The sequence below is a fragment of the Symphalangus syndactylus genome, chromosome 11 (genome assembly GCF_028878055.3).
Source record: "Symphalangus syndactylus isolate Jambi chromosome 11, NHGRI_mSymSyn1-v2.1_pri, whole genome shotgun sequence".
Lineage (NCBI taxonomy): Eukaryota > Metazoa > Chordata > Mammalia > Primates > Hylobatidae > Symphalangus > Symphalangus syndactylus.
In genome coordinates, this window is record NC_072433.2 from 80,818,616 (window position 1) to 80,844,514 (window position 25,899).

Below are 25,899 nucleotides of genomic sequence, written 5' to 3' on the forward strand. Positions count from 1 at the left end.
CCTTCTGTTGGAAGAAGATGACACCTAGGCTTTCACAGCTAGAGAGGAGACGTCAATGCCTGACTTTAAAGCTTCAAAGGACAGGCTGACTCTTGTTAGGGGCTAATGCAGCTGGTGACTTTAGGTTGGAGCCAATGTTCATTTGCTATTCCAAAATGCTAGGGCCCTTAAGAATTATGTTAATCTTTTGTGCCTGTGCTCTATAAATGGAACAACAAAACTTAGATGACAGTACATCTGTTTACTGCATGTTTTACTGAATATTTTAAGCCTTTCAATGAGACCTATTGCTCAGGGGAAAAAAAAAAGATTCCTCTCAAAATAGTACTGCTCATTAACAATGCACCTGATCACCCAAGAGCTCTGATGGAGATGACAAAAAGATTCACATTGTTTTCTTGACTGCTAATACAACGTCCATTCTGCAGCCCATAGATCAAGGAGTAATTTTGACTTTCAAGTCTTATTTTTTTTCTGGAAACAGGGTTTTGCTCTGTTGCCCAGGCTGGAATATGCTGGCACAATCTCAGCTCACTACAACCTCTGCCTCCCAGGTTCAAGAGATTCTAGTGCCTCAAAGCCTCCTGAGTAGCTGGGACTACAGGTGTGTGCCACCACGCCCAGCTAATTTTTTGTATTTTTTGTAGAGACATGTTGCTCAAGCTGGTCCTGAACTGAGCTCAGGCAATCTGCCTGCCTCAGCCTCCCAAAGTGATAGGATTACAGTGTGAGCCACTTGTGCCCTACCTCAAGTCTTATTAATTAAAAAATACATTTTGTAAGGCCATACCTATCATAGATAGCGATTCCTCTGATGGATCTGGGCAAAGTCAATTGAAAGCCTTCTGGAAAAGATTTCCCATTCTAGATGCTATTAAGAACATCCATGTTTCATAAAAGGAGATCAAAATATCAACATGAGCAGGAGTTTGGAAGAAGTTGATTCCAAGCCTCATGGATGACTGAGGGGTTCAAGACGTCAGTGGAAGAAATAACTGCATGTATGACAGAAATAGAAAAAGAACTATAATTAGAAGTAGAGCCTAAAGATGTGACTGAATTGCTGTAATCTTACAATAAAAAATGAGGAGTTGCTTCTCATGAATGAGCAAAGAAAGTGAGGTTTTTTTAATAAGGTTTTTTTTTGTTGTTGTTGTTGTTGTTGTTGTTTGGGTGGATTTTTTTTTTTTTTTTTTTTTGAGACAGGTTCTTGCTCTGTCACCCAGGCTGGAGTGCGGTGGTGCAATCCGGGCTCACTGCAACCTCCATGTCCTGGGTTCAAGTGATTCTCCTTCCTCAGCCTCCTGAGTAGCTGGGATTACAGGTGTCCACCACCACACCCAGCTAATTTTTGTAGTTTTAGTAGAGACTGAGTTTCACTATGTTGTCCAGGCTGGTCTTGAACTTCTGACCTCAAGTGATCCAACCTGTCTCTGCCTCCCAAAGTGCTGAGATTACAGGTATGAGCCACCACACCCTACCAAAAGTGGTTTTCTGAAATAGAGTCTACTTCTGGTGAAGATGCTATTATATGTACATTGCATCATTGTTGTGAACAACAAAGGATTTGAAATATTCCATAAACTTAGTTGATAAAGCAGCAGCAGGGTTTGAGAGAACTGACTCCAATTTTGAAAGAAGTTCTATTGTGGCATAAAATGCTCTCAAACAGCATCATATGCTACAGAGAAATTTTTCAGGAAAGGGAGAGTCAATCAATGGGGCAAAGTTCATTGTTGTCTTATTTTCTAAAAATTGCCACAGCAACCCCAACCTTCAGCAACCACAACCTTGATCAGTCACCAGCCATCAACATTGAGGCAAGACCCTCTATCAGCAAAAAGACTACAACTCACTGAAGGCTCAGATGATTGTTAGCATTTTTTAGGAATAATGTATTTTTAAATTAAAGTATGTACACTGTTTTTTTAGACATAATGTTTTTCTACTGCACATATATAAATAGACTGCATTATAGTGTAAACATAACTTTTATATGCACTGGGAAACCAAAAAATGTGTGAGACACTTTATCGCAATATTCACTTTAATATTACAGTGGTCTGGAGCTGAACTTGCAATATCTCTGAGGTATGTCTGTAAACACATTTGATCTATTTGCAACATGACAGTGAATTGCGCTTTCTCCAAACACAGAGAAATGCTAGAAAACATCTAAACCCCAAAAAAGGTATATAGCTTAGAAATACCCAGGGTTCAACAAAGAGGTAACCCAAAGCCAAAGTTACAAGAGTATATGCAGACAGCATAACAACTTAAGAACATATAACGTAGAAACTGAACCTAGGGGCCAGTAGCTAAGGTTTTAAGGTCCATCTGTCAGGACAGGATATGTGGTTTGGGGCACATGTAAGTAGTGAAGTTAGAATGAAATAACTGAGGTACCTGAATAAAAGGTTCAGATATTCAAAAGATGGCTTATTCCATTAAAAAGGGATATTAAAAGCAAAAACAAAATATTTACTCACTAGCCCAGGAAATCAGTTTTTTTGCTAGTTCTCTGCCAAAAGCTCTGGGTAGGAAAAAGTTTTCTATAACCAATCAAAACCTAAAGATAGGTTTGCGGCCCATGGTATGATGGTAATCCCATGCCAGATAAGAAATAGCTGCTAGTAAGGAATTTTATATAATGTTATAGTGTAATTGCTAAGAAATATTATCAAATGAAAAATACTAGGGGCTGGACAGTGTCAATAGTATGCCTGCATTTACCTAAGAAAACAATACAAATTTAATTCCATTTTAAAAGCAGACACAAAAGAAAGATAAATCAAAAGCTAATTACATTGTTTACCTATGGGAAAGGAGAGAAAAGGGCAAAGCGAGAAGGACAGAAACTAGACTTCACCAAATTTACCTTATTTTCTAGTTTTGACTCTGAAACTATATAAATTTCTAACATAATTATAAAGCAAAACTGAATCAAGAATGTTAAAAACTATTCCCAAAATTTAAAAGTAAAATGAAATAAACTAACTTATGTATCAAGTTGCTAGCTTAAACACGGAGAACAATTATTTCAAGTGACATTAAACAGAGTAATTTGATTATAAATTCTAAGTGGGATATACAGCAAGAACCAAAAGAACTGTAAAAAAATTGTAATCTGTTTCCCAGTAACCATATTGTTAGTAATAGCATTGGTATTGTTGTACTGATATTAAAATAGAGATTAATTTCATTAATGTTATTATACTAGGAACCAACAGTTTTAGCATAAGAGGGAAAAAAACACAAACATAAAACCAAAAATGTTAAGTAAAACTTCTATAATCCCAAATTTGAAATAGAAAAGTTTTTTAGAACAAACTGTTTGCAAGGTTGGCCTTGTGAACTTGGATTTTGAAGTGTTGCCACCAGTCCCAGAACTAATAAGAGAGGTCACTGTGCCTAAACAGTTTGTACAATGTGGTTTAAGCTAAACACCTCCTCTCTTTCTGAGAGTCTGGAATTTTGTATATGCCTGGCAGAGGATGCCTAGATAAGCAGCCTCTAATAAACACCCTGGGCACAAAGTCTCTAGTGAGCTTCCCTGGTAGACATTTCACATGTGTTGTCACAACTTGTTCCTGAGGGAATTAGGTTCATCCTGTGTGACTCCATGAGCAGAGGACTTTTCAAGGCTTATGGCTGGTTTCCTCCAGACTTTGCTCCATTTTCCTTTTCCCTTTACTGGTATTGCTTTTTATCCTTTGCCATAATAAATCACAGCCATGGGCATGACTATATGCTGAGTCCTGTGAGTCCTCCTAGTGAGTCACTGAATCTGGGGGTTGTCTAGGAATTCCTAAGACAGTGGGAAACTTTACAGACTAATAAGCTGGTTTCCTCAACAAATAAATTGCACAAGACAAAAAGGGGAAAAAAATCCTACAAAGAAATTTAATAATAAACTTTTAATTTTAATTTTTTGTTTCAGTTCCTCTAAATATGGCAAATACTGATTGGAACAAAAAATTAAAATTTGTTATTCAGAAGCCACAAAATTCAAAAAAAGTTAAATAAATTGCAGATCATTGTTGTATAAGTCCATGTCATTTATACTCTTGAAGTCATTTTAGCTTAAAACTGCACTAAGACTTTTAGAATATTCTGTATAAACAAACTAAATTTGACTAAAGAAGAATATAGAAAACCTGAACATATTCATGATATCAAAGAAATTAATTCAGCAGTCAAAAATATGATGAAAACATCAGTCAAAAGTTTATAGACAAGTATCACCAAATCTTAAAGAAACAGGTAACCCCTATTTTAAGCAAGATATTCCAGAGAATAAAAAATAGGAAAAGCTATCCAGCTCATCTTATAAGGCTAGGGTATTAGTCCATTTTCATGCTGCTGATAAAGGCATACTCAAGACTGAGAAGAAAAAGAATTGAAAGAATTGAACTTACAGTTCCACATGGCTGGGGAGGCCTCAGAATCATGGTGGGAGGCAAAAGGCACTTCTTACATGGCAGCAGCAAGAGAAAATGAGGAAGAAGCAAAAGTGGAAACCCCTGATAAACCCATCAGATCTCCTGAAACTTAGTCACTGTCATGAGAATAGCACAGGAAAGATCAGCCCCCATGATTCAATTACCTCCCCCTGGGTCCCTCCCACAACACATGGGAATTCTGGGAGATACAATTCAAGTTGATATTTGGGTAGGGACACAGCCAAACCTTATCATTCTGCCCCTGGCCCCACCAAATCTCATGTTCTTATATCTCAAAACCAATCATGCCTTCCCAACACTCCCCCAAAGTCTTAACTCATTTCAGCATTAACCTAAAAGTCCACAGTCCAAAGTCTCATCTGAAACAAGGCAAGTCCCTTCTGCCTATGAGCCTGTAAAATCAAGAGCAATCTAGTTACTTCCTAAATACAATGGGGATACAGGTATTGGGTAAATACAGCTGTTCCAAATGAAAGAAATTGGCCAAAACAAAGCGGTTGTTACAGGGCCCATGCAAGTCCGAAATCCAGCAGGGCAGTCAAATTAAATGATCTCCTTTGACTCCAGGTCTCACATTCAGGTCATACTGATGCAAGAGGTGGGTTCCCATGGTCTTGGGCAGCTCCATCCCTGTGTCTTTGCAGGGTATAGCCTCCCTCCTGGCTGCTTTCACAGGCTAACGTTGCGTGTCTGCAGCTTTTCCAGGCGCATGGTGAAAGCTGTCAGTGGTCTACCATTCTGGGGTCTGGAAGACAGTGCCCCTCTTCTCACAGCTCCACTAGGAAATGCCCCAGTAGGAACTCTCTGTAGGGACTCCAACCCCACATTTCCCTTCTGCACTGCCCTAGCAGAGGTTCTCCATGAGGGCCCCGCCCCTGCAGCAAACTTTTGTCTGTGCATCCTGACGTTTCCATACATCTTCTGAAATCTAGGCAGAGGTTTCCAAACCTCAATTGTTGACTTCCGTGCCCTTGCGGGCTCAATACCACTGGGAAGCTGCCAAGGCTTGGGGCTTCCACCCTCTGAAGCCACAGCCCGAGCTTTACATTGGCCCCTTTCAGCCATGGCTGGAGCGGCTGGGACACAAGGCACCAAGTTCCTAGGCTGCACACAGCATGGGGACCCTGGGCCTGGCCCCAAAACCACATTTTTCTTCCAGGCCTCCAGGCTTGTGATGGGAGGGCCTGCTGTGAAGGTCACTGACATGGCCTAAAGACATGGCCTGGAGACATTTTCCTCACGGTCTTGGGGATTAACATTAGGCTCCTTGCTACTTACGCAAATTTCTGCAGCTGGCTTGAATTTCTCCTCAGAATAATGGGTTTTTCTTTTCTACTGCATCATCAGGCTACTGCATCATCAGGAACTTTTATGCTCTGTTTCCCTTTTAAAACAGAATGCTTTTAACAGCACCCAAGTCACCTTCTGAATGCTTTGCTGCTTATAAACTTCTTCTTCCAGATACCCCAAATCATCTCTCTCAAGTTCAGAGTTCCACAAATCTCTAGGGCAGGGGCAAAATGCCACCAGTCTCTTTGCTAAAACATAACAAGAGTCCCCTTTGCTCCAGTTTCCAACAAGTACCTCATCTCCATCTGAGATCATCTCAGTCTGGACCTTATTGTTCATATCACTATCAGCATTTTTTTCAAAGCCATTCAACAAATTTCTAGGAGGTTCCAAACTTTCCCACATTTTCCTTTCTTCTTCTGAGCCCTCCAAACTGTTCCAATCTCTGCCTGTTACCCATTTCCAAAGTCACTTCCGCATTTTCAGGTATCTTTTCAGCAACACCCCACTCTACTGGTACAAATTGACTATATTAGTCTATTTTCATGCTGCTGATAAAGACATACCCGAGACTGGGAAGAAAAAGAGGTTTAATTGGATTTACAGTTCCACATGACTGGGGAGGCCTCAGAATCGTGGCAGGTGGTGAAAGGCATTTCTTACATGGCAGCAGCAAGATAAAATGAGGAACAAGCAAAAATGGAAACCCCTGATAAACCCATCATATTTCGTGAGACTTAGTCACTATCATGATAATAGCATGGGAAGGACCAGCCCCCATGTTTCAATTAGCTCCCCCTGGGTCCCTCCCAGAACACATGGGGATTCTGGGAAATACAATTCAAGTTGAGATTTGGGTGGGGACACAGCCAAACCATATCAACTAGTATAATCTCAACGTGGCAAAAATGGATAAGAAAAGACTATAGGCAGGTTCATTTACTAATAGAGATGAAAATGTTCAACATAAATTAATGAATTTAATTGATTTAGTCAAGCAAAGTGTGTCCATCTATATCATCTAAATGTCTATGTCTACATACATATATCTACTTAACTGTGTCATAATTCACTAAGATTTATCCCAGGAATTCAAGGATAGACTGACATTGCTAAATTTAGTAATGCAATCTGCCATATTAACATATTTAGGAGAAAAACCATAAGATCATTTCAAAAGATACAGGAAAAAAATTCAACATCCATATATTAAGAAACTTTTAGCAAACTAAGAATACAAGAAAATTCTCTTAACCTGATATTTAATAGTAAAATTTTAAAGCATTCTCTTTAAAATCAGAAACAAGATAAAAATTTTTGTTAGTACTGCTTCTAGTTACGCCTATAAAGGAAATCCTAATCAGTTTTTTGGGATTTGGGGTTTTTTTTTTGTTTTGTTTTGAGATGAAGTCTCGCTCTTGTTGCCCAGGCTGGAGTGCAATGGCGCGATCTCGGCTCACTGCAACCTCTGCCTCCCAGGTTCAAGCGACTCTCCCACCTCAGCCTCCCAAGTAGCTGGGATTACAGGTGCCTGCCACCATGCCCAGCTAATTTTTGTATTTTTAGTAGACACGCGGTTTTACCATGTTGGCCAGGCTGGTCTCAAACTCCTGACCTCAGGCGATCAGCCTGCCTCCTCCTTCCAAAGTGCTGGGATTACAGGCATGAAACACCATGCCCAGCCCCTAACCAGTTTTAAAAGTATAAGAATTGAAAAAATAAAAATTATCATTTATAAATAATATGATTATACAGAAGATCCAAGAGAATCTACAAACTGTCAAAACTAATGAGACAATTCAACAGTTACTGGGAATAAGATCAATATACAAAAAATTAATAGCATTCCTACACAGAGGCAATATCCAAGCATAAATGTAATAAAACATCTCATTCCAATAGAAACAAAATCATAATGTACCTAGAATATATCTAACAAAATCTGAGTAAAACTTCTACAGAGGAAATTCTAAAACTTTACCATCAGGCATAAATGGAAACTTAAATGAATGGGAAGATATACCATGTTGGTAGATGAAAAAAATTCAGTTTCATAAAAATGTCTGTTCTCACTAAATTATTTCTATAAATTCAATTCCACTAGAAATTCCATGAAGGTTGTTAACAGAACTTGACAATGTGACCCTATAATTCACATGTAAAAGAAAAGACTGAAGTATCTTAAAAAGATACTTTTTAAGAAGATGAACAATGTGGAATGATTTATCCTAACAGCCATCATCCTATTATAAAGCTATGATAATTTAGATGGCATAATATTGGCATAGAGATAAACAAATCAACCACACAGAATAGGAAACCCAGAAACAGAACCACGTATATATGGCAATTTGGTACTGAATATTGTTGGTACTCTATATTAGAAAGTTGGCAATACAAATCATTGAGGAAACGATAAGTTATTTTCATAATGATACTGAGAAAATTAGTTACATATGGAAAAAAATCAGACCATCTCGCAAAATAAATTTCAGGTGGATTTTTAAAACTTAAGGCTAGAAAGCAAAATTGTAACACTTTTAGAAGAAAAAATGAAAATTAACCATATGACATCAAAATAGGAAAAGCTTTCTTAAGACCCAAAAAAAGTAGAAGCCTTAAAGGGAAAGGCCAAAAATATTCACACAGTAAGTTTTGAAACCTCTATACATAGATACATCACAAAGTAAAAAGATAAGCCACAAAATGGTACAAGTTTACAATGCATATGACCAAAAATGAATGATTATAAAAAAATGAAATAAAAAAGAAAAAGGTAAAAACAAAAGAAAAGAAATGTAAATGGACAATAAACATATGAAAGGTTGCTCATCCTCACTATTAGGGAAATGCAAATGAAAATAAAACAACATTTCACACTATATTCTAATAATATTAAGTATAAGCAAGTATATGAGGAAAAGGAAATCTCACCCACTGCTGGTGAAACATAAATTGGTATTGCTACTTTGGGGAATGACTGGCTACATCATGCAAAGTTGATAATGATTACAACCAACAAGCAAACACCGAAAGAAACTTTTACACATACCTGGCAAAGGAACAAGGATAAAAGTGTTCCTTACAGCATTGTTTTAATATTTAATACCTAGAAATAGACTAAACATCGGTAAATAAGTGAATAAATAAAATGCAGTACATTCATATAATAAAACACTGAGAAAAGGATACTACGTGTATCACTGTAGATAAATCTCAAAAACAATGCTGAGTAAAAAACAAGCTCCAGAATATGTACAGCATGATACAATTTATATTAAGTTTAAGAACATGCAAACAATAGTATACACCAGAACTCTCTGCAATAATGAAAATGTTCAGTATCTGCATTGTCTAATACAGCAGCCTCTAGCGATATGTGGATATTAACGAATATTAAACACTTATAATGTGGCTAGTACTCCAAAGAAACTGTGTTTTCTTTTAATTAATTTAAATACCACATGTGGCTAGCAGATACCATACTGGTAGAGCAGGTATATAAATTTATGAATACATAAATATAAAAATATACAATCAAATATAAAAAGCTGGAGGAAGAATACATACCAACTTCAGGAAAGTGGTTATCTCTGGAGAAGTAAAATGAGACAGAAAGGGATGTGAAGGAACTCAAGAGTCTTTATGAACATTTATTTCTTTACAACAAAAATAAATATAAAGCAAACATGTCAAAATACTTAACATTGTTAAATTTGGTTAAAATATTGTTAATATTGGTTAGTCTGCTTTTTCAGTATGTTTGAAATTTTTCCCTATTTAAAATTTTTAATATTTCCTATTTTAAATGTTTTGTTTTCATTTCTTTGAAGTATTTCCTTTTTAAAATATTTAAATAACTTTTTGAAAGTAAACTGTATTTAAATCTTTATACCTGTAGAGCTAAACCCAAGAGATAAACTATCTTATCTATAGTCTCGATGAATATGTAAAACATTGAGAAAATAAGAAACTAGAGCAAAAAAAGGATACAATATGCTTGTAGAGTTCCTAATTTATGTGATGTTTTACAATTAATTTTCAAAGATCCAACCAAATATCTAAAAATGTGTTATTTTACTTAGATTGTAAATAGAATGAATTGAGACAAACATGAGTTTATCTTATAGGTAAGTTAGAACGATTAGAAATACATTAAATAAAATACTAAAAATAGCACTGGACCCAGGGTCATGGCAGTTTTTATTAACTTCCTAGTACCAATTTATATTAAGTTTGTTTGTTCTATTTATCCAGGTTTCCTCATTCGTACAGGCTGAACTAAAGAGTCTCTGATTTCACTGCAATTCTTTTAAGTTTAGAACTTTTAATCAAGTTTCATTTATTCTTTCAAATGCATATGTAATAAGTTATTTAGGATAATCATTCCTTTGTATCAAAGTGTCAAAACTCTGCACATCTGAAATCCATATTCCCTTAGTGGCATCTAACTCCTCCTCCTTGCCCATAGAAAAGACAGAAAAAGAAAGAAGAAAGTAAATACATGATCGGCTAGTCAGTGATCCATGGTTCTCAAAGAACTTCATTTTTCAAAAATGGAAGCTTTTCTACTAGCTGGTTGTGACTTTTAATGGGTCTTATAATTGACACATAAAATCCTCCAGCTATTTTCTTTTAGATATCCCAAGACTCCGAAGAGAAAACTGATTCTCTATATAAGTTGCATCTTTGCTCACATTAATGTTTTTAATTCACAAAAATCTAAAACATATATTAGCCAGGAACATCAATTCATTCAGTGTTCTCTCCAAGTTATCATGCAGCCAAAGAATGTGGAAGAATTACATCTCTCTGTGCTATTCATCCATACAACTCTTAGTTACACCACTCAGTGTATGACAGAAATGCCCAGATTAGAGAAGTTTGATTGTTTATTATTGTTCTAACTGACCTGCACAACTCTTATTACATAATAAGGCTTTGGGTTAAATTATTTTGGATGGTGGTACAAATGACAGGAAATAGCAGTAATTCTCTTCTACTTTTTAATCTTTTTGACAAAATTACTGAGAAATTCCTGACCTCTATCACCTTTCACAAAATATACATACAACTTAAATTCATGTGATGCTTAATTTTATGTGTCAATTTGAATGGGGCCACAGAGTGCTAAGATTAAACATTGTTTCTGAGTGTGTCTGTGAGGGCATTTCTGGATGAGATTACCATTTGAATCAGTAGACTCAGTAAAGTACATTGCCCTCCCCAATGTGGTTGGCCATCATCCAATTAATTGAAGGCCTGAATAAAACAAAAGGTGAAGGAAGGAAGAATTCACAGCTTTTTGCTTCCTGCCTGCCTGTTTGAGCTAGAACATGGGTCTTCTCCTGCTGCTGGACTGGGATTTACACCATCAGCTCACCTGGTTCTCAGTCCTTCAGATTCAGAATCACATTACACCACCAGCTTTCCTAGGTCTCTAGCTTGCAAGGAGCAGATCATAGGACTTCTCTGCTAATTCCTCAGAATAAATGTTCCTTACAGTCAAGTGCTACTTAACAATATTTAGGTATTGAAGGATCTCATATATGACTGTGGTCTCAAAAGATTATATGGAACTGAAAAATTCCAATTGCCTAGTGACACTGTAGCCATCATAATGTACTACATACAATTATGTACAGCAGGGGTCCCCAAACCCCAAGCCATGGACCAGTACCAGTCCGTGGCCTGTTAGGAACAGGGCCGCAAAGCAGGAGGTTAGCAGCTGGCAAGCAAGCATTATCACCTGAGCTCCACCTCCTGTCATATCAGCGGTGGCATTAGATTCTTATAGGAGCACAAACCCTATTGTGAACTATGCATGCCAGGGATCTAGGCTGTGCACTCCTTATGAGAATCTAATGCCTGATTATCTGAGGTGGAACAGTTTCATCTCAAAACCATGCCCCATCATCCCTGGTCCACGGAATAACTGTCTTTCACATTTAGGTCCCCGGTGCCAAAAAGGTTGGGGACCACTGATATATAGTACATAGTACTTGATAATGATAATAAATGACCATGTTACTGGCTTATGTATCAACTAATACTAGACTTTTTATTGTTATTTTACAGTGTGCTCCTTCAGGAGCCTCAGGCAAGTCCTTCAGGAGATATTCCAAAAGAAGGCATTATTATCATAGAAGATGACAGCTCCATGCATGTTATTGCCCTTGAAGAGCTCCCAGTGGGACAAGATGTGGGATGGAAGACAATGATATTGATGATCCTAACCATGGGTAGGACTAAGCTAATGTGTATTTGTATCTTAGTTTTTAATAAAAAAGTTTTAACATTAAAAAAATTAAAAATAGGGGAAAAGCTCATAGAATAAGGAAATAAATGACTTTTGTGCAGCTGTATAATGTGTTTATGTTTTAAGCTAAGTGTTACTATATTTTAAGCTGTTATTACAAAAGAGTCAAAACGTTTTTAAAAAGTTTATAAAGTAAAAAAGTTAATTTATCAACTTTATTTAAAATATTTATTAAAAAGGTTAATTTATTTTTGAAGGAAGAAAAATATTTCTTTATAAATTTAATATAGCCTAAGTGTACAGTGCTTATAAAGTCTACAGTACTATACAGTAATGTCCTAAGTTTTCATATTCACTCACCACTCTACTCACTGACTCACCCAGAGCAACTTCCAGTCCTTCAAGCTCCACTCACAGTAAGTGCCCTACATAGGTGTACCATTTTTTTATCTTTTATGCTGTATTTTTATTGTAGTTTTTCTATGTTTAGATACACAAATAATTACCATTGTGTTACAAGTGTCTACAGTACTAAGTACATTAACATGCTGTATGTACACTGTACAGGTTTGTAGCCTAGGAGCAACAGGCTAAACCATATAGCTTAGGTGTGTAGTAGGCTATACCATGTAGGTTTGCGTAAGTATACTCTATGCTGTTCACACAAGGACAAAGTTACCTAATGACACATTTTTCAGGAAGTATCCCCAACATTAAGCAACACATGACTCTATATCCTATTGGTTCTGTTTCTCTTGAGAACTTTCACTAACACAGTTAACAAACGTTTCCTGTAGACATACAAGCAGCCAACAAACATATGAAAAATTCTCAACATCACTAATCATCAGAGAAAGGCAAATCAAAACCACAGTGAGATGCCATCTCATACAAGTCAGAATGGCAATTATTGAAGAGTAAAAAAACAACAGATGCTGGTGAGGCTGCAGAGAAAAGGGAATTTTTATACACTGTTAGAGAAAATGTAAATTACTTCAGCCACTGTGGAAAGCAGTTTGGAGACTTCTCAAAGATCTTAAAACAGAATTACCATTGAACCCAGCAATCCCATTACCGGGTATATATCCAAAAGAAAATAAACTGTTCTACCAAAAAGACACATGTACTTGTATGTTCATCGCAGCACCATCCACAATACCAAAGACATGGAATCAACCCAGTTACCTACCAATAGTGAATTGGATAAAGAAAATGTGGTATATACATACCATGGAATACTATGCAGCCACAAAAAAGAAGAAAATCAAATCCTTTGTAATGACATGGAGGTCATTATCCCAAGTGAATTCAGGCAGGAACAGAAAAGCAAACACTATATATTCTCACTTATAAGTGGGAGCTAAACAATGGGTACTCATGGACATAAAGACAGCAACAACAGACACTGAAGACTACCAGAGGGGAGAGAGAAGGCAGGGGGCAAAAGCTGAAAACTACTGGGTACTATGCTCATTATCTGGTTGACAAGATCAATCACATCCCAAACCTCAGCATCATGCAATAAACCCAGGTAACAAACCTGCACATGTAACCCTGAATCTAAAATAAAAGATGAAATTATTTTTAATGTCTCCTGGAATTAATTAGCTTCCCAACCTTAATAAGGCAACATTTTTCTTACTAAACATAAGTACTACTTTTAGCACATGGGGAGATTCAAGCTTGTAAAGTACAAACGAACAGAATCCCCCCTACCCAAAAAGGAAAAAGCATTTTATGTTTCATTAATTATAATTACAATAGTTGACCCTCATGAGAACACCATAAACCAGGATTTGGTAGATAGGATTGCAGTGTAGTTCAGTATATAATTACAATGCAGTTTGAAACACAACTTACCTTTCATGTTCTATTATATATTCAAAGTCAGCATAACACTGCTGGATGTTAAATACAGGACTACTTACAGGAACACTTGTTTTAAGTCCAAGAATTGAGAGGAAAAAGAGAAAAAAAATTTCAATTGGTATTTCTAGTAACACCCAATGCTGCATAGTCCATTCCAACTACTAAACATGCAATAAATTGTTACTCCTGGATAAATCTAAATCCAAATGAAAAAGGAAACATGAATATAAGCTACACTATCCTCATGATTAAAGCATACAGCCCAAAGACATACAGTTTTCTTCCTCCAGCTTCCAACCTGCCAAAGGATTTTTACCTCCAGCACCCATTAAACATGAAATTCATTCAGGGAGTTCTATGAGTGATACAGTAAAAGCTGCTGTCATAAAGTCTGGCCAGTTTCCCCTGAAAATCTAGGAGAAAGACTGAGAGTATGTAAGCGTTGACATTATTTATAAATAACCTGCCATTCAGCAATCAATAAAAAGTTAAGTATTATTAACATAACTCTTTTATTTCACTTAAGAAAAACATTTTAGTTGGAGCAATTCTTGCTGACGCACTGAATCTGTACTTGAGGAAACAGATGTAATATTATACAAGAGTATAATTAGGAATCAAAAAGGCTAACCAATTAATTTTAAAGAACTTTAAGCTGAGATTTAAGCTTTGCTTATGAAAGAAATGAAGAAAAGGAGAATATTGTTATTTCATGAAACCAAAATATCCTTTTTAAAAATGTTTTAAATTTCTTAAAAGCTCTACGATTCAAACTGTATAAATAGTCCACGTAACAAAGCAAAATTTAAAGTGAAGTTAATGGGTTCCCTCTATAAGGTTAAATTTCAACAAAAGTAAAAACATCGATAAGAAATAATATAAATTTTTAATGCTTCCATTAATATCTTAAGAGAAGAATTTTATTTGGCAAGCTTCTTAGTTCCCAAGGTCATATTTTCCTACTTTTCAAGGCAAAGAAACACTATATATAATAAAGTGACATGTGTAAAGAGATAATTTAGCATATGGACTTATTCCACTGATTTTAAGTATATGAAGTGAAACTGTGGGTTTTGTTCTCTAATGTTTAACATTATTTTTTAAATTGATTTCAAATCATTCTTTATTATATCAAAATTGTTTAAGTTTACCTAGCTAATTATGGGTGGGATAGTTATTCCTGAACATAATTGCATCAAAACTCTTACCACTAGAACCCTGTGATACATAAGATATCTGTAATAATGTTATAGATTACTAAAGGTAGTTCCCCACTTCTTTTCATCATTCAAATATGTACCATCAATACTTTTGCTATTTCTCTCAAATGTTGTGAGTTCTCATAAGACCACATACCTCTCCTTAGTGTTTATGGCTGTTTTAATTTTTAAACTTAATTTTGAAATTATTTGATTAACATCTATCTCTTCTACTAGACTATAAGCAAGGACAGAAACCATGTCTCTTTTTACATTTACTTTATCCTCAACATCTAGCATAGTGTCTGGCTTGGAGTATGTGATCAATAAATATGTGCTGAGCAATGGATAATATTAACAATAAATGGTGATTTTTTTCCCTTCACTTTCAGAAAATCTTTCCTGTCTGCAGTATAAATTGGGCCTTAATAAATAGATGATTGAATAGAGATAATGCCAGAAGACCTTTCTTACATGCAGCTGTACATCCAAGAAACATAGCACTTTTGTCTCTTTTTTATATCATTTTTACTTATTTATGGTTAAACATAAGGTAATAAACTGAAAACAGAGTACATCCCTTATCAGTATCTACATCCAACGAAGACTTCAAGGATCTGCTGAAAAGGTACATAATAAGAACAGAAATTAATAACCATGTAACTAACAAACTGATGGCCAAGTTTTCATAGTTAATATGGTCAAATATTGGAGCAAAGACAGTTTGTGCCTGGCACAAATAACTGCGCAAAAAATGAATGAATGAAGTCTTATCCTCAAAAGGAACTACTTCTTGCTATGCCTACTGCAGTATTTTTCTGCATCCAGACAAAATGCATATGTGCGTTTTATATATACTCCACACAAACACACTTACAGAGTGTTTTCAAAGGAAGTAAACAAGGTCAAAAGGTAAGATTACAAGACTCTAATCTGAAGGGAATTTTAAATATAAGGACATACATGACCTGAAATCTATGGCCCATATTAAACTTCTCTCTAATCCTCTGACAACAGACAAAACAGTTGACCTTTCTGGAGTGTTCTCACCCTTTCTAATAAAGAGTATGGTTGATATCTCTCATATTAATGTGAAAAGAAATAATAATAAATAACTTATATTTGTACTGTTTTTCTTTATATCCCTTCCCATTCTAAAGAAAGTATTTTAGATGGCATATTAAACAGTACTTTATAATTTACAAGGCATTTCCACATAAATTCTCATTTAAGCTACACAACAACCCTATGAGTTATATAAGTAAATATAATACTGTTAGCCCTATTTTACAAATGAGAACATTCAGGGCCAAAGAAGTTAAGTGAACTGTCAGAGATACAAAACTAATAAGCAGAAAATCCAAGACCGTAACCCAGATGTTCTGACTCTTCATCTTTTCATTGTACCACAAACAGTAATGTAAAGTTAGAGGTATTTAAAATACATAGTGGCAATACCAAATATTAAACTAGCAGTGTATTTCTGTGAGTTTAGAAACTAGGACAGAATAATCTGAGTCTTTTATCAGAAAAGAAATATCACTATTTTATTTGGAATATTACATTTCTTCTTCCACCATGCAATGCACTAGTCAACAATAAATTTACTAGAATGGCACCTATTAACCGGACTCAAAAATAAATCTAACAGCAGATTCACTCAATTACACAGTTAATACAAACTATTATACAGTTTCTATTGAAGAATATAATAAAGATATTTTCCTGAATCTCTCACTGATAAAATGCAATCTTATCAATCAATTCACATTATTGTTTTATATATACTTCTCATAAAGTATGTCTGTCTTATTATCACCTTCCCTAAAACTCCAGTAAGATTTTTGTAGTTATTCTCAGGTTCAAAATGGAATAAGTAATTGTTTGATACTTTCTTGCTAAGTCTTTAAAGTACTATACAACTGCTGATGTATGTTTGTGCTGGCATTGTAGAGTAGAGCCTTGGGAATACAGAATCTGATTTCAGAGAAACCAAAATTTAGTTCAAATAAAAGAGTCACTTTCTCCAGCTGATAAGACTTTTCCTGAAAGAAAAGCACCAAGTAAGAAACATGCTGGTGATATCTCCTGTTAGTTCTTTACAATCCTAATCAAAACTTTTTTTTAATTTACTTCATTATATACTTCTCTTTTCACATTTTCTCCTGTGATAGTTTAATTTTTGTTAGTTTGTTGTATGTCTCAGAGTATAATCCCATTATTTCAATATACATTGTATTAGATATTTCAGACCAAAAAATATAACTATGTAATTGTAGAATATCCTCAAAGATCTCATTAGAAAGGGAAGCAAATTTTAAAAGAATGAAGTAGGTACTTTTCTTACAGATTTACAATGTTACTAAGCAATAATAATCAGGTAACGTCATCAGTCATATATGCATGCCATAAAACTTTAATGTAATAACTAATCACATTTATTTATATTCTTCTTATCAGAAGAGTTGAATGTTATAAACAAATTGGCCACCAAGACTTTTATGCCATATTCTAGGGAAAACTGGGTTAAAGTAGGAAGAATGAGACTATGTGGATGACCTATTATGTACCACTTTTTGTAGTTTACAAACTTGAATAAGTTTCAACTGGAAGGAAAAATAAGATTAAAAAAACCATTCATTATCTGGATTTCTTTTTTCAAAGAGACAAGGTCTTGATATGTTGCCCAAGCTGGCCTTGATCTTGGGGCTTAAGCGATCCTCCCTCCTCAGCCTCTTAACTAGGACTAGAGGCATGTGCCACTGTGCCCACCTTCTCTGAGATTTTTTGAATTATTATTATTCAAAAGACCTCCACAATATATTACAGGCCTAAGATTACCTTTGAAATGTAGGCTCATGAGAACAAGAGTTTTTCAAAATTGCTTTTATGATAAATGTTAGTAATGTGATACAGACCTAGTGGTGAGTAGACCTAGTGTCTCCAGACCTGAGGCTGTGTAGAAACAGTAGAATGACCAATGAATTGCTCTTTTTCAACGTTATTAGACTGAAGGTCTTACAATTGGTAGTGTATTGGAATACTATAATTCTGGCTTTATCTTTGTATGGAACCTTACAGTTTCAACATATTTTCACAAAGATGATTTCACTCAGTTCTCCCAATAACCCTTTCAGGGAGATAAGATCCCCATTTTACAGATGAGAAAGCAGGGACTAAAGGATTTTCCAAAGATCATACAATTTCAGAAATAGGATATGAACCCAGATTTTTTATTTCCAAGATGATACATTTGCCTTCATCTGTACTTCAGTTTCTTTATATTTAAAATGGTAACAATTATATCTATGTGATACAGATATAGTTACATTGCTCATTTAATCTTCAACTATTTAGTGAGTATCAATTATGACAGACAATACTAAATAATATGCATTTTGAAAGCATTTTGGTATTTAAGTATATAAAAACAAAACCACCATTCCCACATAATGTAGGGTGGTAGCAGTAAAGAAACTGGTCAGGTCTGAAAGGGGACTGATTTCAAAGCTGATAATTTCATCCACAGTATTATACTTCTTCAGGCTTCCTAAGATGTACATCTAAGAGATCATTATGGTACAGACTGGTGAAGAAATTTATTAAAGTAGACTTAAAGTAGATTAACACAGTCTACCAGACTATTAAAAATTTTTAATTAAACACAATAAAAATCACTACACTTAAGTGGCCTCTTTCTCAGAGATTTGAATTTAAAGTCAGCACATAAGAAAAATTTGCATATGGTCAAAATCCCTTAAGGCAATGTCATGTTGAAGACTGACATACTTTCTCTCATACCAGTTATCTTTTTACTTTGGTTGTGTACTAGATGAATTAGTTGGCTTGTATTTCATACTGTATATAAAAAAAATACGTAACTTTAAGCCCTAGAAACACACTCAGCCTAGCACACATAAAAGAACTGAGACTGACAGGAATAGCAGATTTACATCTCACATTCATTCCAGGGCACACATTCATTGAGCGAAATATTTTAATTTCTCTTTCTTTTTGGCCAAATCTTTATATGCATATGTATTTAAGTAAAGCAAATGTATGATATGACTCCACTGTGTAAATCATTAAAATAGAAAACATAAAGATATATAGCCACACTAATATTCACATATGTGGGAATGTATCTCAAATAATTGCCCACACTGCATGATGCTGAAAGGATCCTTAATTTCTATTTCTACACTGTATGTTTTGGTAATAACTTAGTTGTCAGTGTATACATAACCCCCATCAAAGAATGTGAAAGTATATATAAGTGTATATTAAATTTTCCAAAGGATATTTCCAAAGAACCTCTAAAACAATGCTTCTATTTAGATATGCATGTTAGAATCTCCATGTCTGCTGCTATTGCCCAGTAATTCTTAATGTTTAACAAAAAGAAAAATATCCAACTTGATTCCAAGAAATGTGTGATCTTCTATAGAAAAAAAATTCTGCAACAACTGCTACTACACATTTTCAACATAACACTTAAAATACAATATACTGTGTTTGAAAAATTAGACAAAATAACATTTAAGAAGTCTAAAAGAAAGAAATTCCAGAATATCACTCATCTATGATGACTCAGTATAAACTGACATTTCTCCTAGCAGAGGTTTTTAAAAATCCTCTCTATTTATGGAAAGACAATTAAGCATTACTGTATCTAAGGTCTCAATGTTAAGAATCAGAGAGCTTTAAAAAGACAAACTCACATTCACTACTATTTTCAGTAATACATAGATCCTATTAAATTCCATGTAAATCACATAAATCAAAGAGAAAAATGTGATCTACCTATTTAAAAACTGAACTACACGCGTATGTATTATTATAATAGTTTCCACATGCTCAAAACTAAAGTTTGCTTAAAATCTTAGTTTTTAATAGTCAGGCTTAGTTATTTACTTTTGCATCTTTGAAGCCTGGAAATAGATTTGTTTTGGTTACTCTCCACTTTTTTGTTAATGAACACTTCAATATTGTGCTCTTTTTGAAGAACACCAAATCCACTTCAAAAAGCTGTCAAATCCACAGTCCCATTTTCACATATCGACAATGCTCAATTACTCAAAGAAACGTTCCTTTAAAAGTAGACTAATCACTGAAATTTTAATAAGCTCAAACAAAACAAATATAATTTTATTTTATTAATAGTGTCCTTTTTCACTCAACAAGAGGAAGTATACAGGTTTTACTGAATGAAGAATGACTTTATCTGAATTAGAAAGTATTTAATCTAGGACCAGATTTTCATCCTATAAACTCCAAGAAATTTTTCAAGAGAAGTATGGCCTGTTCTTAAGTGGATTTGTATCAGATATGATAGAGACTCTAATGAATCCAAATAAATTCTCGTCTTCCATCAAAAACAAAACAAAGGAACTTATTTAAATGACCGAAAGGTAGGTGATAGACACAGCTGAAAAAACAGAATAATATAGTACTCCCCTTCTGTGACCATGTAAAATACAGCTTCTACATATTGCAAGCCTCCCCTCCAAAAAAGCTGTGATTTTTCTATTTCTTTGACCAAAATAAGAATCAAAATTATAAAATGAAGCATTTAGAAACATTACAACACTTCATCAATAAACAGATGAGACAGTACTTACATTTTACATGTTGTATTCCCTAAACACCCACTAAGAGTCAGTGGTATACAAAACAACATGGTACTGGTTCAAAAAAAGCACATAGACCAATGGAACAGAACAGAGAGCCCAGAAGTAAGGCCACACACCTATGACCATCTGATATTCAACAAAGCTGACAAAAACAAGCAATGGGGAAAAGACTCCCTATTCAATAAATGATGCTGGGATAACTGGCTAGCCATACGCAGAAGATTGAAGCTGGACCCCTTCCTTACACCACATACAAAAATCAACCCAAGATGGATTAAAGATTTAAACGTAAAACTCAAAACTATAAAAATCCTGTAAGACAATCTAGGCAATACCATCCCGGACATAGGAAAGGGCAAGGATTTTATGACAAAAACACCAAAACACAAAAAGTCAAAAACTGACTAATGGAATCTAGGTATACTTAAGAGCTTCTGCACAGCAAAAGAAACTATCAACAGAGCAAACAGACAACCTACGGAATGGGAGAAAATATTTGCAAACTATGCATCCGACAGAGGTCTAATATCCAGTATCTATAAAAAACTTAAACAAATTTGCAAGAGAAAAACAAACAACCCCATTAAAAAGTGGGCAAAGGACACGAACAGATGCTTTTCAAAAGAAGACATACATGCAGCCAACAAACATATGAAAAAAAGCTCAAAATCACTGATCATTAGAGAAATGCAAATCAAAACCACAATGAGATCCCATCTCACACCAGTCAGCATGGCTATTATTAAAAAGTCAGAAAAATAACAGATGCTGGTGAGGTTGTAGAGAAAAGGGAACACTTATGCACTATTGGTGGAAGTGTAAATTAGTTCAACCATTGGAATGCAGTATGACGATTCCTCAAACAGCTAAAAGCCTGCCATTCAACCCAGCAATCCCATTCCTGGGTATATACCTAGAGGAATATAAAGCATTCTACCATATAGACACATGCATGTGGCTGTTCATTGTGGCACTATTCACAATAGCAAAGACAAAAAATCAACCTAAATGCCCATCAATAACAAATTAAATAAAGAAAATGTGGTATATATATCATGGAATACTATGCAGCCATAAAAAAGAATAAGATCATGTCTTTCACAGGAACATGGATGGAGCTGGATGCTATGATCCTTAGCAAACTAATGCAGGAACAGGAAACCAAATACCACATGTTCTCACTTTTAAGTGGGACCTAAATGATCACTTATGAACACAAAGAAGAGAACAATAGACACTGGGGTCTACCTGAGGGTGGAGGGTGGGAGGAGTGAGAAGAGCAGAAAAGATAACTATTAGGTATTGGACTTAATATCTAGGTGATGAAATAATCTGTACAACAAACCCCTGTGACATGAGTTCACCTATGTAACAAACCTTCACAAGTATCCCCGAACCAAAAAATTACTTTAAAAAAAGAGTCAATAGCATAAATGTGCAATGTTCCATACTGTTTGTTTATAAATTTAAAGAATGAGGGTATTATTAATTCTTTCCCTTTTTAAAAAATACAACAATTGCCGGGCGCGGTGGCTCACGCTTGTAATCCCAGCACTTTGGGAGGCCGAGGCGGGCGGATCACGAGGTCAGGAGATCGAGACCACGGTGAAACCCCGTCTCTACTAAAAATACAGAAAATTAGCCGGGCGTGGTGGCGGGCGCCTGTAGTCCCAGCTACTCGGAGAGGCTGAGGCAGGAGAATGGCATGAACCCGGGAGGCGGAGCTTGCAGTGAGCCAAGATTGCGCCACTGCACTCCAGCCTGGGCGACAGAGCGAGACTCTGTCTCAAAAAAAAAAAAAAAAAATACAACAATTACTAAAAATGAACAGTATGATGGGCAATTTTTATTTTCCACTTAGTACAAACACAGAATGTGAAATGAGGGGGCTGGCTGGCAAGATGGCTGAATAGGAAGAGCTCTGGTCTGCAGCTCCCAGCAAGATCAACACAGAAGGCGGGTGACTTCTGCATTTTCAACTAAGGTACGCAGCTCATCTCACTGGGACTGGTTAGACAGTGGGTGCAGCCCACGGAGGGTGAGCCAAAGCAGGGTGAGGCATTGCCTCACCCGGGAAGTGCAAGGGGTCAGGGAACTCCCTCCCCTAGCCAAGGGAAGCCATGCGAGACTGTGACGTGAGGGATGGTGCATTCTGGCCCAGATACTATGCTTTTCCCATGGTCTTCGCAATCTGCAGGCCAGAAGATTCCTTCGGGTGCCTACACCACCAGGACCCTGGGTTTCAAGCACAAATCTGGGCAGCCGTTTGGGCAGACACCAAGCTAGCTGCAGGAGGTTTTTTTTTTCATACCCCAGCGGTGCCTGGAACACCAGCAAGAGAGAACCATCACTCCCCTGGAAAGGGGGCTAAAGCCAGGGAGCCAAGTGGTCTATAGCGGATCCCACCCCCATGGAACCCAGCAAGCTAAGATCCACTGACTTGAAATTGTCACTGCCAGCACAGCAGTCTGAAGTCGACCTGGGATGCTTGAGCTTGGTGGGGGGAGGGGTGTCTGCCATTACTGAGGATTGAGTAGGCAGTTTTCCCCTCACAGTGTAAACAAAGCCTCTGGGAAGTTCCAACCGGATAGAGCCCAAGGCAGTGCAGCAAAGCCACTGTAGCCAGACTGCCCCTCTAGATTCCTCCTCTCTGTGCAGGGCATCTCTGAAAGAAAGGCAGCAGCCCCAGTCAGGGGCTTATACATCAAACTCACATCTCCCTGAGACAGAGGACCTGGGGGAAGTGGCAGCTGTGGGTGCAGCTTCAGGAGACTTAAACATTCCTGCCTGCCAGCTCTGAAGAGAGCAGTGGATCTCCCAGCACAACCCTCAAGCTCTGCTAAGGGACACACTGCTTCCTCAAGTGGGTCCCTGAACCCCATGCCTCCTGACTAGGAGACACCATTGGGCAGCAGGGTTGGACAGACACCTCATAAAGAAGAGCTCCGGCTGGGATCTGGCAGGTGCCCCTCTGGGACGAAGCTTCCAAAGGAAAGAACAGGCAGCAATCTTTGCTGTTCTGCAGCCTCTGCTGGTGATACTCAAGCAAACAGGATCTGGAATAGTCATCCAGCAAACTCCAGCAGACCTGCAGCAGAGAAGCCTGACTGTTAGAAGGAAAATTAACAAACAGAAAGGAATAGCATGAACATCAACAAAAAGGACAACCACACAAAAACCCCATCTGAAGGTCACCAAAATCCAAGACCAAAGGTAGATAAATCCACGAAGATAAGGAAAAGACAGCGCAAAAAGGCTGAAAATTCCAAAAAACAGAAAGCCTCTCTCCTCCAAAGGATCACAACTCCTCACCAGGAAGGGAACAAAAACTGGACAGAGAATGAGTTTGAAAAATTGACAGAAGACTTCAGAAGGTGGGTAATAACAAACTCCTCTGAGCTGAAGGAGCATCTTCTAACCCAATGCAAGGAAGCTAAGAACCTTGAAAAAAGGTTAGACGAATTGCTAACTAGAATAACCAGTTTAGAGAACATAAATGACCTGATGGAGCTCAAAAACACAGCATGAGACCTTCGTGAAGCATACACAAGTATCAATAGCCGAATCAATCAAGTGGAAGAAAGAATATCACAGATTGAAGATCAACTTAACGAAAGAAAGCATGAAGACACGATTAGAGAAAAAAGAATGAAAAGGAATGAACAAAGCCTCCAAGAAATAGGGGACTATATGAATAGACCAAACCTACGTTTGATTGGTATATCTGAAAGTGATGAGGAGAATGGAACCAAGTTGGAAAACACGTTTCAGGACATTATCCAGGAGAACTTGCCCAACCTACCAAGACAGGCCAACATTCAAATTCAGGAAATACAGAGAACCTCACAAAGATATTTCTCAAGAAGAGCAACCCCAAGACACAAAATCCTCAGATTCACCAAGGTTGAAATGAAAGAAACAATGTTAAGGGCAGCCAGACAGAAAGGTCGGGTTACCCATAAAGGGAAGCCCATCAGACAAACAGCAGATCTCTCTGCAGAAACCCTACAAGCCAGAAGAGAGTGGGGTCCAACATGCAATACTCTTAAAGAAAAGAATTTTCAACCCAGAATTTCACATCCAGCCAAACTAAGCTTCATAAGCGAAGAAGAAATAAAATTGTTTACAGACAAGCAAATGCTGAGAGATTTTGTCACCACCAGGCCGGCCTTACAAGAGCTCCTGAAGTAAGCACTAAATATGGAAAGGAAAACCCGGTACCAGCCACTGCAAAAACATACCAAATTGAAAAGATCATTGACACTATGAAGAAATTGCATAAACTAACGGGCGAAATAACCAGCTAGCATCATAATGACAGGATCAAATTCACACATAATAACAAGATTAACCTTAAATGTAAATGGGCTAAATGCCCCAATTAAAAGACACAGACTGGTAAATTTGATAGAGTCAAGACCCATTGGTGTGCTGTATTCAGGAGACCCATCTCATGTGAAAAGACACACACAGGCTCAAAATAGAGAGATGGAGGAATATTTACCAAGCAAATGGAAAGCAAAAAAAAAAGCAGGGGTTACAATCCTAGTCTCTGATAAAACAGACTTTAAATCAACAAAGATCAAAAAAGACAAAGAAGGGCATTACATAATGGTAAAAGGGATCAATGCGACAAGAAGAGTTACCTATACTAAATATATATGCACCCAATAAAGGAGCACCCAGATTCATTAAGCAAGTTCTTAGAGACCTACAAACAGATGTACACTCCCACACAATAATAGCAGGGGACTTTAACAATCCACTGTCAATATTAGACCGATCAACAAGACAGAAAATTAACAAGATATTCAGGACTTGAACTCAGCTCTGGACCAAGTGAACCTAATAGACATCTACACAATTCTCCACCCCAAATCAACAGAATATACCTTCTTCTCAGCATCGCATCGCACTTATTCTAAAATTGACCACATAATTAGAACAACATTCTTCAGCAAATGCAAAAGAAGAGAAATCATAACAAATGGTCTCTCAGACTATAGTACAATCTAATTACAACTCAGGATTAAGAAACTCACTCAAAACTACACAACTACATGGAAACTGAACAACCTGCTCCTGAATGACTACTGACAAAATAACAAAATTCAGGTAGAAATAAATAAGTTCTTACAAACCAATGAGAACAAAGAGATAACATACCAAAGTCTCAGACACAGCTA

The 25,899-nt window shown here is 36.5% G+C and overlaps 1 protein-coding gene across 2 annotated transcripts in view; it reads right to left on the reverse strand.

Annotated features, from left to right (window-relative positions):
* Positions 1-25,899, reverse strand: part of LOC129457815 (uncharacterized) — a 175,623-nt gene that overhangs the window by 91,438 nt on the left and 58,286 nt on the right. Inside the window, exon 1 of one of the 2 annotated variants that reach the window (XR_008649388.2) lies at positions 791-4,410. The exons of the other annotated variant lie outside the window; for it this stretch is intronic. The gene's annotated coding sequence lies outside the window, so the exon portion shown is untranslated. Of the gene's footprint in view, positions 1-790; positions 4,411-25,899 lie in introns of those variants that run through there. 2 annotated transcript variants of the gene reach the window in all.